We start from the raw sequence: 14,584 nt of genomic DNA, 5'->3' as shown, positions 1-14,584 counted from the left end.
ACCTTTACATTAGTGCAAAAATAAACCACATATACAAAAGTTCATGCTGCTTGCCCTACTTACTTAAGTTATAGCAGGATATATAACTGTATTTCAAGGATTTTACAAAAACACCATTGAAATAAATCTATTAACTTTGAGACATGAGAATCAAGAAGTTCTCATTACATAGCATCATACTAAAATTAATGATCACAACTGTTTTCCCTTAAGGTCTTAGTCCTTGATTTTTCTGTAATACTGGCCACACAATAACTCATACATCAGGGAAATGTGAGGATGCTGCAACGTGCCAAGGACAAAGTAAGAAAAAAAAAACACATGAATCTTGTTAATGCCACTAAAAGGAGTCTAAGTCCTGGGCTCTGGCTCTGTGATTGCACTGACCATTAAACTGGCACATCACAGAGAGTGGGATAAGAAATCATCTGCGATAACTGTGTTCGTTTTTGTAATGCTGCTGTGAGCTTTTATCATTTAAACCTGTCTGACCTTCTGAAAACCTGCTCTTGCTGCCTCATAGGTCAGTAACAGAGACCACATGAGGCTCACATCACTGCTTCAGTGGCTCTTTTCAAACCATTAGGTTTTAACTCATTAGGACTGAGTGCAGTGTTTGCATATTTTTCCTTTTAAAACCCAATTTGACATTTAACAGGATACTCGCTCCTTATCCCAATAAAAATTTTAGTCTTTTTCCAGACTTTTTAAAAACTACTCTTTTTTTTCCCCCCGAGACCTTGACTTTCTGTGATTTTATACTTGTGCGCCTACTTTTTTGGTTCAGACTGTTCCTAGTACTGTAGTAGAAAAGTTCATTTTAATACATGTGTAAACATGCAGCAAACAGTAAATCTCAAAAACCACAATTAATTTCGGTTAATGAACTACTGCCCCAGTTTTGTTATCTTTAAACCACCTTGGCACTATAAATCTCCGTTTATGTGGAAAAAAAGCTGCGTGTTCTAGAGATTTTTTGACCAACGCAAGTTCTGGACATTTAGGCTGCAACCAGAGGGGTGGGGGGGGTGGGGGGGAGCTTTTCTTAATTATTAACTCACCAGTTATGTTTTGGATGGAAGGACCAAACCAGGAGAAATGAAGAATTCACTAAAAAGAAGGTCTGAGGTTTTAAAAAGTTAAAACAAAAACTTGATTTATTTCTTCAGGCAAAAATAGAAAAAGTTACAAAAAGCAAAGAAGTCAGCTGTCAATCATTTTATAGTCTTTTGTGACTCTTAGAAGACTTCCCGTCGTTATTCCCATATTTGGTTACATTTTTTCCACATGCACAATATGATTCGTTAAAACAATTGTTGCAGACAAGCACGTCTCCGACATATGTCAAATCACTCCACGTAGGTTAATTCCAGGAAAAACCGTATTTGAAAGGTCACCTGAGTTTAACAAGCACCCTGGACACCTGTCAATCAAACCAACTGCATAGCTTAACCACAAAGAGTTTCAGTAAGTATGCTCTTGCTTAACACCTGCACAATTAGGCTAGCATTTCTTGACCACAAAAAATCCCTAAATTCATTATCTGTTTTTTCTGCTTGACTCTTTTTACCACAATTACTTTCCAAATTGTAAAATAAGATCTTTTTACTAGAATCTGACCTTTTCTCCAAGTTCAACACAGACAGGTGTGAAGTTCATCTTAACCACACACACACGAATCAAACCTTTCACTGACTGATACAGATACAAAATATAAATCAGAATATAACAACTTAGGCTTGCAAAACAACTTATAATTTTCATTTACTTCCTTCCCTCTTTGATTCATGATGTATGAGGCATGATGGTCATCTGACATTTTAGAGCAAGACTTAAAGTCACACATTTATCTTCTATTTAAAATGATCCGTACCACACATGCATGAATGAATGAATGCATAATTTGCAGTAAATTATATGTTACTGACAGAAACATTTTCAAAACACATGAAAATCACAAAAGTGCATAGATATCACGCAAACAGGTTTCACAAGAATCATTCCAGTACCGACCGGTTATTGAAAACATATCGAGTTCTTTATATGTTTCCTCATGTATTTGTGTCTTACCAGATGTGCCTTTGAACATACTCTAAAATTCGACTAAGAGAAACTTTTTTCCATACTTTATTCAACTTTATTCTTTTTAAGACTTTCAAGACCTGCTCAAGCACCCTGTTTAATGTTTTTTTTCTGGTTGTGATCTCTGCACATATTTAATCTTTAACCTATAAAGACCTAAACATCCGCTGGCAACCAAAACCATTCACTGATATAAAATGTTTAATATCTATTGATCCACTAATCCTACCAATTCATGTAAATAATTGCTGTAAAATGCAGTTTGTCATCTTTTCATGGTCATCAGATATGACCCATTTGGACGTTCAGAGGCTCCGTGGTTACCGTGGAAACGCCGTCATCTTCTACAAAATTGATTCATCAGTAAAACCCATGGAGATGGATCAATGACAGTGGATAGACACACATTTTATGTTCAGTTAACACAATATTTTGCATAAACAATAACATTTTTTGTCAGTTTTCTGTGTTGGATATAATAACCCTCAACTTTAATCTGAGCTTTAATGAATATTTACATAATCAGTTCATAAAATATAGGAAAATACATGATTTTCACTTACACATGCAAAATACAAAGGATAATATTAGAATAAATGGTGATAAATCACTTAAGAAAGGTTAAAAATAAGGAAACCTTTATTTGGGAACAGCCACAAAAGCAGCATTGGGTCTTTATGGGTTAAGAACAGTTATGATGATACTTGTGCATTGGTAGAATGTTGAGCAAGTGCAATATTTGCATGTTTTCACTTTCAAGACTGGATGTGACATTTTGTATGTTTTTAGACATGTCTACAGTGCATCTCTCTGTTTTTTTTTTTACACTTAGTTTTTATTAGTTATTTATAATTTTTTTATACTGAACATAAACAACAATCAGCAACAGATAATAGTCACAATCAAATAGTAATGATAATTTAGGTTACAGTTATGAAATAACAATTAAGTTACCTAATTAACCCTTTCATACATACTGGTCACTCCAGTGGACAGTTATTCAAAGCTCTTCTCTTGTATATTTATGGATTTTGTTGATTTAGTTCCATATCAGCCGACACAGTGGACGCTTATGCATCATCCTATCCAGTGTAATTCATACCATTAGTGTAACTTTGCTGTTCTAGATAAACCTGATCTGCAGTAACATGTTTGAGTGTTGAAGGGGATTGGATTAAATAAATTCGACTTCCTCCCACTCCTTTTCAAATGTGCAAATGAAGTCATGTATATGTATAAGTTTTGCTTTTGTTTTTTGTTTTCTTCCATGACCTCTTACTACCTGTTTAATTTCTAAAGACTAAGTAAGATTACTTTGTCTTGTTGCATATTTGAAATAAACTAAACTTAAAAAAAAATAAAAAAAAAAATAAAAAAAAATCAATTGCTTCTTATTGTTACTAAACTAAAATTAACTGGGTTTTTTTTCTTTTTAACAAAAAAGTTGGGTTTTTTTTTGCATATTATTTCCATGAAGTGAGTAATGACTAGTATTAGAGTATGTTAAAATATGAGAAAACAGCAGATTAGCATCATTAAAAATGTTTTTATTTCATAGTTTTCACACAATATATCAGTAAATCCATGTTTCTTTGCTTCAAAAATTAAACACATGGTGTCAAAATGACATTTTTGTAACTCCATGAAAAATAGGTTCATAAGAAAATTTTTAATCGCATTGTTTTTTTCATTCCTAAAGAGGAAATAAATGTTGATTAAGGTTCTCATAATTCATACATGGAAGGGTTCACTTAATTTTTAGAGCAACAGCTTATATAGCATTTCACAGAACTATGAGACAAACCACATGTTAATTATATTTAAAGAAACTAATCCACAGTGCATCTGTTTAAGAACATTTGTCTCATTAAAAATGCAATATTTCAGGAAATGTTTGACAGACTTCCAAAATTTGGCACCAGCTGTCACTTGGATGCAATGATGTATTGAATAGATTTTTTTCAGGACCAGGTCCATGCTGGAGGTTCTGTTTTGTGTTCTTTACTTTCTTGTGTTTCCTGTCTGATGATGTCATGTCTAACCTCTTCTCTCATTTCAGATCCACTTCCTGTCTTTGTGTGTTTGCCACTGTGATCGACCTCCCTGCCCATAATGTGCTGCACCTGTGTCTCATCACCCACCCTCTCCTAATGCCTCCTCCATATTAATGCAGATACTTTTTGCTAAACTGTTATTTTTCTCTGTTTGAGCCTCTTGTCCACATGCAAATGTCATTTTAGGACACAAAATAGGAAGATGGGAAACTTTAAAAATAGTGTTGTTACATACAATTTTATTCATGAAAGCACGTTGTCGCTTTGAATTACATTTATTATTGCTTTGTTTAGTGTATCTTGAGTGCAGAAAGACCTTCTCTGTTTTATCTGTCTTTTTTTTTTATAAGGATACTGGTCCTGGAACAACAGTATAACAGGCCTACCAGTCGATGTCTACATAAGGTCCTGGCCAAGCGAGTAATGAGTGAGAAAGCACTTTACAGCAATACTAATCATTCCATATCTGTTTTTAAAAATTAATTTAGCAGCAATCATAATAACTCAAATTGTAGGTCTAAACAAGTACTTTAACATGCCATTAAGGAATAATAACCAAATATTGCATAAAAACATGAATTTATCATCACTAGCGGCATTGTACCTGTAGTGCCATTGTACGATAGCAGGATAAGTAGAAGTTGTCTCCCACCACTATCCATCTGTAAACTACCATTTAATCATGCATTGTGCAGGTAATAATTTGAGCCAACATGTGAGGCCTGAAGGGAAGAGCATGCATTTGTTCAGCCTGTCAAGCATGATTAAATTCATACAGCAATAGTGAACTGCAGCCTTCACATTGTAGCATCGTCTGCCAGCAGTAGAAATTTCATGAACGGCAGCATAACCACTTCCGAAAATGGAGTATGGTGGCAGGGATGAAGAATTCAAAGTAGAGAGAGGCTAAAATCACCCAGCATACCTCACAACATTTGAATACGGACATAAAATTGTACCTAATAGATAGTCAGGTAATGTTTCTATTCATATGGCAAGTTTGGTGGTGATCAGGCCTGTGAAGGCTGAGGAAAACCTGTACAAACGCCCTCCTGTGATGTAACATCGATGGGACACATAATGTGTATTATGTAGTAGGATTTACAACGTAATGGAGTGAGGAAAAATATATACAGCAGTAATTCAAGGTTTGGAAAAAATACCAAAAAGTGCTGTTCCTCAAGGAAAGTGCAAATATTTACCATACCACACTTTTCTTAATATATGACAGTACATTATATCCAAAAATGGAACTGATATAATTTTTATTTTACTTTTAAAAGATTTCAATTCATGTTAACAGAGTGAGAATCCAAAAAAGTAACAAAGGGAGGTGTTTGTTCAGTGTGATGCACCAGAATAATAAAGATTTTATTAAGATACTGATCAAATTATCAGTCTTTGGCGACATACAGTATGTTTCATTACTATATTTAATACACATCTTTATGCTTTTTTTTTATATAAGAAGTAACATTCAAAATCATTATAGTATTTGATTATTATGAAATATAAGATAAGACACAGGCATATATCTTGAACATATTTATTTACACATTCCTATTTACATTCTGAATTCATGCTGTATACATAAATTTACAGACTTTACTGTTCTTAATTTACACTGCATTCTCATAGATTTTCTTATATATCCAGCTGTAATTCAGGTACAAATTAAATAAACACAGTTTTAGAAACTAGAGATATTTGTCTTTCATGCTGTAATCAAAAATATTGTTTAAATTGACCCTGATGTTCACTTTCACGCTGCCAGGCCCATAATTTTGTATTTTAAGTGACACCACTTCGTCATACGTCTACACATATGAACCACATGTTGTGCTTGATCTCATCATAACACCTCAGGTTGGGTATAAAGATGAAGAAAAAGATGTCAAAGAACAGTCTGAGTCTATTACTACCTAATTTTCTGCTTTGACAATATCGCCAAGAAAATGATCTTATTGCACATGCTCAAAAGCTCCTTTGAAAAGGTATTGTATATGCCCTTGATGCACATGATTTCCTCTGTTTAGAGTTTTTGTAGTCATTTTTAGCATACTCATGTGTATGGAGATATTTTGTAAAACGGGCCATATTGAAAACAGAAAAGACATCCATTTGCAAAACATTTGCACTGATACAAACAGGGAACTTGTGTATTCCCTTTTCCCAGGTTGTCGTCTTTGTGTGTGACAAGAATTACAGCCATTTGTTTCCCATTGATCTGATTCTTTTGTGTATGACCTCTGCATGTATTGTCACTCAACTTATTCCTCTACATTTGTTTGTCTCTCCTGACTGCCCTACCGTGCACTGAACCAGTTCCTTCAGTAAAGAGACATTTGCCTGATCTTGCCTTTGTCTGAACTGTGCATTTGTGTCTGTGAATCCAGTTTCTTGTCGGATTTTCATACCAGAAGGTCATGTCTGTCCATTCTTATAACAACAGTATCTCAGAAATGCCTTGAGGGGATTTCTGAGGGAGTCATGAAACAGAAGTGGAGGTAGGGTGCAAGGTTATTATCGTTAATGAAAACGAACGAAATGACGAAAACTAAAATTGAAAAAACATTTTCGTTAACTGAAATTAATAAAAACTCTAATTAAAAGAAAAAAACGATAACTAACTGAAACTGTATCGTGAGCTTACAAAACTAACTAAAACGTATAAAAATTATGGATACAATTCCCTTCGTTTTTGTCTTTGTCAATGTCGGATTGATATGAAATTGATTTATTTGGCTCCAGCAGTTTGAGCTGGTGACACCATACGACACTACACAGTCTGTCATGTGTGGTCACTGTGGTTTCCAGTCGTCTTCTGGTCCCCACTCTACCTGGAACATACAGACTAAAGCTGGGACACAGCAGCACAGTCCTGTCTGGGGTTTACTGTAGTCATACATGGGTCAAGTTTTTTTTTTTTTTTTTTTTGGCGTACCGTGTGTGTGCGCGTGAGTGACAGAAACAGAGCACAGCTAAAGGACAGTCAATGTTGAACTAGCATCCAGGTTAAAACTGGAGAGTTTATCACCATGAAAAGGCCTTCCAAGCCCTGAACTGCACAGTTTAGAAGAGGAGGAAAGAGGAGGATGAAAACTAATCCAATTACAGAGGTATGGAACCTGTTAGAATGTTAAAAAACGTTTGATGTTACTAGCTACAGCTAGCTGAACTGAACTGAAGCAAAGTTGGCTAATAATGGAACTGGAGATGATTAAGAGATGAGATATCTGCTAAGGTGTGGTTTACTGATGAGGAACTGGGTTATATATGTTTATAAGTGGTTTATATATGTTTCTATCTGCTTTAACTGCTGGTTAGCTGGTTTATAATAGGTTCCTATCTGCTTTAACTGCTGGTTAGCTGGTTTATAATATGTTCCTATCTACTTTAACTGCTGGTTAGCTGGTTTATAATATGTTCCTATCTGCTTTAACTGCTGGTTAGCTGGTTTATAATAGGTTCCTATCTGCTTTAACTGCTGGTTAGCTGGTTTATATATGTTTCTGTCTGCTTTAACTGCTGGTTAGCTGGTTTATAATATGTTCCTGTCTGCTTTAACTGCTGGTTAGCTGGTTTATATATGTTTCTATCTGCTTTAACTGCTGGTTAGCTGGTTATATATGTTTCTATCTGCTTTAACTGCTGGCTGCATTGTGCATCTCCTCTCCTGCTTTGCACATCTTCGCATTGTTTCACGTAAGTGACGTGTATGGATTGCACCCCACCTCAACCTGCTATAGGGAATTTATACATTGTACGGTACATTGTGTCTCTGCTCAGTCCATGAGCCACCCTAACCCGACCCCCAAATAAAGTGTCCAGGGTAACCCATATCCATGCCTCACTAATTTCTTTGAACAGGATGATGAGGAAGATAAAATATATGAAATAACTAAAACTAATACTAAAACTAAACTAAACTAAACTAAACTAAAACTAAGCATTCAGAAAAAAAACGATAACTAATAAAAACTAACAAACCTGCTCTAAAAACTAATTAAAACTAACTGAATAAGAGAAAAAAAAGTCAAAACTAATTAAAACTAAACTATAATTAAAAACCCAAAACTATTATAACCTTGGTAGGGTGCAAGTTGTGTGTTTTAACCAGTGTTGGGAATAGCGGCGTTAAAAATAGCGGCGTTACTAACACCGTTATTGTTTTCCAGTAATGGGTAATCCAATTAATTACTATTTGAAACGTGACAACGCTGTAACCGGCAGTGAAATGTGGTGCGTTACTATGCACTGATATCTAACAGCTGTTATCCGTCCTGGCTCGTTCAGCCAGGCACGAGAGATGTGACGTTCACAGATGAGTAGAGTCTTTTGAACGGCTCTTTTCAGTGAATGATAAGAACCGATTCGTTGTGAGCCGTTCGTTTGCGAGCCGTTCTTATATTCAAATTACCCACACTGCCTTCATGCTTCACCTGTGTACCCCATGAGTCTGAGTTGTCCACACTACCTTCACCTGAATGATTAATGACATGTCCGAGTTTGAGTTGTCCCAGCACAGCACATTCACTTGAACGCAGCTACATGTGCAGCTAATTTAGGGGAGGAGTTATCAGTGACAGTCCGACTGACTGGAATGAAGACATTTACCGCTGTATCCAGGAGGAGGAGACTGAAAAAAGTGGAGATGAGGGATTAACTGGAGGAGCATCTTCCTCCTATAAATGCAGATCCCTTTCTCTGGTGGAAAAGCCGGGCCCTGGTGGACCCCAGCCTCACAAAATCATGGTATGCTGTACCTGTCTGCTGTTCTACTCTATACAACTGGCCCATGAAACATGCTCAAAAATCAATTTCCTTTTACATATTTGAAGGTTTTTCAAAAAAGTAATGCAATAATTACTTTCCCTGGTAACTAATTACAGTTATGAAGGAGTAATTCCGTTACTAATCCAATTACTTTTTTGGGAAAGTAACTAGTAACTATAACTAATTACTTTTTAAAAGTAATTTGCCCAACACTGGTTTTAAACTTTAAAGGTGGGGTAGGAGATCTTGGACAAAAATTTGAGTAAGCTGCATACCTCAACCCCCCCCCGGTCCGCAGTTCCTGGTTGGCTAGCTTATGTAGCTAGCTCTGGCTCTGTTTCCTGTACAAGTGCTCTGAGCCTCTGAAAACGCGTGATTCGTCCACAAAGAGGGGTACACGCAGAGGGGGAGGGGGGAGGGGGGAGGGACAAATGACAGTTGGGTTTGATAGACATATCACCATTCAATCATTTCAATGGGCCGGTTAAAGTGATTGGGTGGTGTTTTGTCAGACTTGTCCTGTGATGGTCTGAGTACGAAAACTGAACCCACATGCAAGACCCAGAGACAGACGTAAATGTTCACAGTGTCTATTAAACACGCAGTTAACTGACAATTCTCTGACTGTGAAATTGAGCAGAATCTTGAGAACACAGAGGCCTGGGTTCTTCTAAGGGTTAGTGAACCGGACCGGAGACAAAAGCCCACAGTCCGGACCGGTAAAACACGTCAGGAGTCCGACTAGAGGAAAGCAGAGGGAAGTCAGTAGCAGAACCAGGTCATAAACGGGCAGACAGACGGAAAGGCAAAAGGACATAGGGAACAGGCTAGCTCATGTACCGTTAAACAGGCGAATTGGTCGAACACAAGTTGAATCATTGGAGGCAGAGGCACAGACAAGGGTTAGGCAAAAAGTAGTAGTCAAGGAAGGCAAAAGGGGTCAAAAACAGGCAGACAGACAGGATCCAAAAAACACCGGTAAGTATCTCACGAAGAAAATACAAACTGGAGACAAATGGGAAAACACAGGGCTTAAATACACAAAAGGGAGGGAAGACAATGAGACACAGGTGGAACAAATCAGGGCGGGGACAGGTAATCACACAGGTGGACACAATTAGGGACAGGAAGCAAAGACACCAGACATGACACATGAGGAGAACTTAACAAAATAAAACAGGAAGTGACAGACAAACACATAAGACAGACAAAACTAGACTAATGTCTGGTGGCAGGCATGACATGTTCATTCCACAGGTTACTAAAAATTGTTATGTTTGTGTTAGAGCATTTAATTAATTGATTGCAATCAGGGTGTGAAGGGGATTTTAAACAATATAGTAAAAAATGCTCCAGGAAAACATCTCCTACCCCACCTTTAAGACCGACTGCAGTATTTTCATGTTCTTCCCTTGATTTTAGGGCTGTACTAATGAATGAACACCTGGGCCAAGGTAAGAGTTCATGGCAGAAGGGCTCACAGTTGTCAAACAGCTTTATTTTATGTTTGTATATACACGTCTGATGCTAAGGAAATAAAGTTTTACCAAAAGTTCAACATATCCAGAGTATACCTTGCCTTTGCAGATCCCTGAAACTCTCTCGTGGATTAAGCTGTTTAGAAAACGAAATGATGGATGAATGTTGACACTTCAGAAAAACTGTCTGAAAAGTTGTAGGAGACTTTTCAAGGAATGCTCGGTTTTAATGCTGTGTTGATTCACAGACTGTCCCTTAGGTCTCAGTGGTTTAAAGGAGGAAAAAACAGTAGTTTCTTCTAATTAATAATGGATTAAACAAATATATTAGGGACATGATATTAGCCTGTTAGCGTGGACACTTGGAACGGTCCCTCCACTGATGCGGATGGTGTGTAGTTCTTCAGAGATGCTACGTTGGAAGACAACATCTTAGCTTTTCCTTCCCAGGGGGTAATTAGATTTTCAGGGCCCCTGAGAGATTCTGTGTCCACTAAAAAATGTCTCTTCTTTACTGTGAAAGACCGATTGGAGTCTGTGATGTGAAAACAAAGACTTCTTCAACCTTCACAGCCGCCAACTAAAGCCCTTCGTTTGGAGCATGTCATGAAAAGCAGTGGCAGTCAGCCAGTCTCATTTCAGTTTGAGACAAAGAAGCATGTGCCACACATGGAAATCAATTTGGAAGCATGGCCGCCAAGGAAAAGACAAAAATGAGTCTAAAGGGCTAAATTTTTCTATTAAATTTTCTCGGGATTATGTCATGAAAAGCTCAGTAAAGCTTGTACCATAAAAGCTGTGTAGAATGACAAGTGTTTTTCTCCTGTATTTCATGCTCCAGTTGTAACTCAATTCCTATATTTACTGCTCTTCCATTGCCTACTTCTACAACCATTTTGATAAATGTTGAAGCTTGCTCTCATCTAATTCCCCTTCTATAAATGCTAATGAAATGTCTTTTTTAGAGGGTTGCACAGGGCAACCATGAGATAAATGATAAAAATGATTTGATCATCTGAGAATGCAACCACACATTTTACTGATGTTCTCTTAATGTATCCCTACATATACCATGGAGGGCAGTCTATGAGGTGCCTGCGGGAGTTGTTTCTGTACTATGTGAAATGGAGGATATAGTATTTTAACAAGCTGCATCTCAGGGGAAGCATTAACTGACATGCTGGTAGTAGGAAAGAGCAGAAGTCTTGCTGCACAATTTTTGCAACAACATGCAGTTAATAAATCCTAATTATTCTAAAGACCTGAGGAGTCCGTGGTCTCAAAAGGATGTAACATGTGTGTGCTGAGGGCGTACTGTACATCCCAGTTCATAACTTTTACCAGTTTTCGCTTTGAAAGTGGCCAATGTTTTATACTAGGGGTGTCAAACTCATTTACTTCAGGGGCCACATTCAGCTAAATTTGCCCAACCGGTAAAATAATAACATAATAATATATAAATAATGTCAACTCCAAACTTTTCTCTACATTTTAGAGGTTTACATCTACAAACTATCCTTTCAATAGATGTGAATAACATGAACAAACTGAAAAAATAAGTGTAATTTTAACAATATTCTGCCTCAGTTTATCATTTACACATGTACATTAGGGTGGTCCAAAATTTTTTTTTTTTAAGATTCTCTGGATTAGAACCCTGCATTTGGTTCCATATCTGACCAAATTACTTCAGTCCAAATTTTCTGCAAATTAATTAATATTTAGAGCAGTGGTTCTTAACCTGGGTTCGATCGAACCCTAGGGGTTCGATGAGTCAGTCTCAGGGGTTCGGGCTAGGTCCGTGTATGTAAACAAACGGCTTCAGAGACTCTTTCTCTGATTGACATCCAATATACGCGGTGTATTGTTGTTGCTTATAGCACTACAACACATCCAGAAGTGTTCATAATCTTTTCGACATCGTTGTTATGACTTTTGCTTCTTCCTGTTAACCACGGAGGCAGCCATGTGTAGCGTTAGTTTACATTTTTTGGTCACCACACTGGTCAGTTACAATCATGTGACGACCGTCGCGGATGGAGAAATCGTATTACGCTAAAGCCGAGCTAGTGCTGTAATAAAACAACGATCACAAAAATACTGAAGGAGTATAATGAAAACTTTTTTTTGATACACTACATGCAATTATCTTTTTTTTTTATGTCAAAATTGCGTGGTTCAGAAAGTTCGGAGCAAGATGAAATGAAAACTGGGTTGATCTGACGGCCTACAGATGATTCGTGATGACACACCCCGCTTGGCCATCACTGGCTGTTCATTATTGGAATACATAAGGTTAAAAATTAAAACAATTTCAGTGTGGTAGTATTAAAAAAGGTCATGTCTTTGTGAAAAGGTATGTAATTTGTTGTGAGCTCATGCACTGTATTCGTTTTGTTCTTTGAACACAGTGATGTTAATGCACGGTTTATTTTGTGCACCAGTAAAACATATACCTGTGTCTTGAATTTGAAAAAAATCATATTTTATTTTTTAATAAAGAAGGGTTCTGTGAATGCGCATGTGAAACTGGTGGGGTTCAGTACCTCCAACAAGGTTAAGAACCACGGATTTAGAGGTTGCACAAGACACATGAAGATTGCTCTATATACTATAACTAGCCAAATGAATAAGGCATATTAGAATAATTTGTAATTTTATTCTCAAAATCAAACTGCAGCTCACATAAAAATGTTACTTAGAAAGTCCAGCAACTACTGTTGCTTTACTGAAATTACAAAAAATGTTCCTGTGTTCTTTGACAACTTGGAGCAAGTACTGTTTGTGATCTTCATTTTTTGTTCGGCTACAGTTGAAGTCTTGAAAAAGCTTCACCCCTCTTTCAACAACATCACTGACAACTTTTCTGGAATGCACAATTTTAGCAGTCTTCTGAAAGTCTTCATCATCAGCCCAGTCTTCTGGAGGAATTCTGAAGAATGTTTGTGGCAGATCCAAAGTCTCAAAGAAGCGCATGGTGCTGGTGGTGACAAAATCACTGATCTGCTTCCCTTCATAATCTGATGGATTAAGGGCATCCCAACGCTTTAGTGGAACCGAAAGAACCTTCATTTTCCATCATGTTGTGAACCATCAGCTGTTTCTGCTCTTGTGTCACACTGGGGTCACAGAATGCCAGGCCAACCAATTCTTCATTCCAGTACCACAGATGTCGGCAGCCTTACTTCATACATATATTGCTAGATGAAGCCCTAAAACCTTGGTTATGATAGTACTGCTGCTTCTCTTAGCAGGTCAGCTTGGCTCTGCTGAAAATGCAAAATTAATCAATTTCCAGGAAACTTCCAGCAACTTGTGCAACCTCTAAAACATCTCTTTTTTCTTCCAAATTTTTTCCTAAATCATCTTTTGAATGCCAAAACCTAATGCAGTGTTCTAATTGAGGTTATCTGAAACTTTATTTTTTACCATGATTGTTGGACCACTCTAATGTACATTATAACTTACAAATACACAAAACATTTAATAACAGGCAGAATATGGTTAAAATTACACTTATTTCTCTTAAGAAATTTCAGGTTGTTCATATGTGTTCAGGTTTTTCACATTTTTTTGCAAAATTATACTTTGTTTTAGTGTAAATACATGAAAATATTTACATTTACAAAGAGAAAAATTTGGAGTTGTCATTATTTATGTATTATTGTGATCATATTTTACTGGTCCTGCCCACTTGAGATTGAATTGGTCTGAATGTGGAACCTGAGGATTGTTAATATTTTAGTGTAATTTTTGCACATTTTCACACATTCATCCCAAGGGCCAGACTGGACCCTATGGCGGGCCGGATTTGGCCCCCTGGCTGCATGTTTGACACCTGTGTTTTATACCATAAAGACAAAAAATGCAAGCAAAAAACAATTTCCCTCATTAAATCAATCAAAAAGGAACAAAAGACACACAGCAGTGCATAAGGTGAGTAAAAGCAATAAGGCAGTAAAAGAAAAGAATGGAAAAAATAAAGAGGATGACATCAAATCAAGGCAAATCTGCAAAAATGGATCTATAGAAGTGATGTGAAAGTGTCTTCTGATTCTGCAGTTCTTCAGGTAAGGTATGTTTTTCCACAGCTCAGGCGCTCTGAGGGTAAAACTACTACTACTACCACTTCTAGATTCAGATAGACCCTGACCAGTAGGAGCTTACCAAAGGACCTCAGACCACAAACTGGAT

This window comes from Sphaeramia orbicularis, chromosome 11, assembly GCF_902148855.1.
Source record: "Sphaeramia orbicularis chromosome 11, fSphaOr1.1, whole genome shotgun sequence".
In the NCBI taxonomy this organism is placed as follows: domain Eukaryota; kingdom Metazoa; phylum Chordata; class Actinopteri; order Kurtiformes; family Apogonidae; genus Sphaeramia; species Sphaeramia orbicularis.
Note: the sequence above shows the minus strand (reverse complement) of the source record.